The sequence below is a fragment of the Calidris pugnax genome, unplaced genomic scaffold, assembly GCF_001431845.1.
Source record: "Calidris pugnax isolate Ruff unplaced genomic scaffold, ASM143184v1 scaffold1935, whole genome shotgun sequence".
Taxonomy (NCBI): Eukaryota; Metazoa; Chordata; class Aves; order Charadriiformes; family Scolopacidae; genus Calidris; species Calidris pugnax.
In genome coordinates this window covers 1-2,809 of record NW_015092297.1, presented here as the reverse complement: position 1 = coordinate 2,809, position 2,809 = coordinate 1, and the positions used below count along the sequence as shown (strand labels likewise).

The window sequence follows — 2,809 nt, the reverse complement described above, 5'->3', positions numbered from 1 at the left end:
GGGAGGTCAGGGAGGCCCTCAGGAAAATGCTCAGAAAAGCCCTGGTTTGCACCCAGAGCTCATGCTCCTTTGGAGATAGAGGCAAAAGACACCTCTAGCTCATTTGGAAGCTCTAGATACCAGCTGACTCTTCCAAAGTGCTTGCCACTGAGATCACTTGTGGAGTGGTGATGGGAAGGAAACAAAAGGTCTTTGGAGAGAAATATCATTGTTTAAAAAGATGTCATGTGACATTGACAATGTCAAGCAAACATTTTTCTTGATAATAAACAGCTTGATGGTCTTATCTGTGGGAATTGCTGAAGTGTCAATGATTTATTTTCTAGTGGAGATAAGATATTTGGCCTTATATGTGAATATTACCTAAGAGCCATCACGAGGGCATCTTTCTCACTGTGGGTTCCCAGGATGGGAGTCATCTCCCCCTGTGGTGCACATTTCAAGGGTGTGAATATTGCATGTCAGCCACTAATGAAGGTCTACTTTCAGTGCACTGCCAAGGAAAAATGGGCCATTTCTGTTGGGTGGCTCATGTGGGTTACAGCCACACACGCCCTTCCACTGGCCAGACCCTGTTGCAGGGAGGAACCAGCAGGGGAGGCAGCAGCTGATCAGCTGAGTTAGAAGCCTTTGCTTCTCTTGCTGCAAGGGCAGGTGGAGAGGCTGGAGTGGCACAAGCAGTTCCTCTTTCTGAGGGCTAAAACAAGATCATCCCCTGGATCTCCCTCCCCCGACCTTTTCCTCCCCTCTTCCCAGAGAAATGAGCAGTGCCTGCTCCAGCTGTGCTCCTCTGGCTCCAGCTCCAGCTCCTCTTCTCTCTTCACCCTACGTCTTCTTGGACAGAGACTGGTCACCCACTCACTTGCCCCAGCTCCTTCATCCTTGGAGGATCAGGCTTTCCACCTCAGCCCTCCTTCCCCACTAGAAAGCTCTGAGCCAGTGCAGCGGGTCTGGCTGGGCTGGGGCTCATTTTCTTCCTGGCAGCCAGCAAAGTGCTGTGTTTTGGATTGGGGACCAAAACCGTGTTGATAACGCACCCGTGTTTCAGCTATTGCTGAACAGTGTCTGCGCAGCATCAAGAGCATCTCAGTTTCTCACACCGCCCTCAGAGTGAACAGGCTGAGACTGCACAAGAAGTGGGGAGGGGAAACAGCAAGGACATCAGACCAGATATTCCATGCCATCCAGGATCATGCTCAGCAATAAAAAAGGAGGGGAAGGTGGTTTTGGGTGGGGAGCCATTCCCTGGGGACTGGCTGGGCATCATGTACTTGTGGAAGGTGGGATTGCCTTTGTATCACTTATTATCTTGGGTTTGGGGTTTATTATTTCTTCATTCTTCCTCTTTCCTTTGCTTATTAAACTACTGTTATAATGACCCATGATTTCCTCTCTTTTGTTCTTCCTATTCTCTGCCCCCATTCCACTGGGGTGGGGAGTGAGAATGTGAGGGAGCAGCTGTGTGAGCCTTCACCGACAGCCAGGGTCAACCCACTCCCCACAATTCATCCAGGGCCCAGGGTAGGGGTGGCCATTGCAGCCTGGTTCACAGAATCACAGAATGCCGCCTTCTTAGCAACCAGGGGCTGTGGAGATGCTGCGTGAGCTCCCTGTTTGCTTTTTAGGCTGCCACACGTATGACCGGGCTGATGGCGTATATTGTTCCCTCTGGAAAGGAGTCTGGAGGGGTGAGGAAGAGACGGAGATTCTCCATGTGCCCTGGGGTGGGCAATGAATAGAGACCCAGAAGACAGATGGTGGTACAGAGGGCAGCCTCATGGAATAGGAAGCAAGGTATCAAAGGTGGACAAAAGGTGGCATTCGCAGACACACGGGAGCTACAGCTCTTGCACTTCTGGCTCTTCCTGGGCATCTACCTGGCTGCCCTCCTGGGCAACGGCCTCATCATCACTGCCATCGCCTGTGACCACCACCTCCACACCCCCATGTACTTCTTCCTCCTCAACCTCTCTGTTCTTGACCTGGGCTCCATCTCCACCATTCTCCCCAAAGCCGTGGCCAATTCTCTGTGGGACACCAGGGCCATCTCCTACTGGGGATGTGCTGCACAGCTTTTTTTCTTTTTCTTTTTTTATGTCAACAGAGTATTTTCTTCTCACCATCATGGCCTATGACCGCTACGTTGCCATCTGCAAACCCCTGCACTACGGGACCCTCCTGGGCAGCAGAGCTTGTGTCCACATGGCAGCAGCTGCCTGGGGCACTGGGTTTCTTTACACTCTCCTGCACACGGCCAGTACATTTTCACTGCCCCTCTGCCATGGCAATGCCCTGGACCAGTTATTCTGAGAAATCCCCCAGATCCTCAAGCTCTCCTGCTTAGACTCCTACCTCAGAGAAGTCGGGCTTATTGTGGTCAGTACCTTTGTAGTCTGTAGTTGTTTTGTGTTCATTGTGGTGTCCTATGTGCAGATCTTCAGGGCCGTGCTGAGGATCCCCTCGGAGCAGGGACGGCACAAAGCCTTTTCCACGTGCCTCCCTCACCTGGCCGTGGTCTCCCTCTTTGTCAGCACAGCCATGTTTGGCTACCTGAAGCCCCCCTCCATCTCCTCACCAGTTCCAGACCTGGTGGTTGCAGTTCTGTACTCAGTGGTGCCTCCATCAGTGAACCCCCTCATCTACAGCATGAGGAATCAAGAGCTCAAGGATGCTCTTTGGAAACTGATGACCAGATGATTTGCAGAAGCAATAAACTGTCTTTAAAATTTCTTTCTAGACTCTCTTTATGTAAGTCACTCAGAATGTAAATCATTAGAGATCAAGCCCATCTTCTTTATTTGTGGCTAGT

The 2,809-nt window shown here is 51.2% G+C and overlaps 1 pseudogene; it reads left to right on the top strand.

The window, feature by feature from the left end:
- Positions 1-2,121: 2,121 nt before the first annotated feature.
- On the top strand, positions 2,122-2,697 carry LOC106900309 (annotated as a pseudogene).
- Positions 2,698-2,809: the final 112 nt, after the last annotated feature.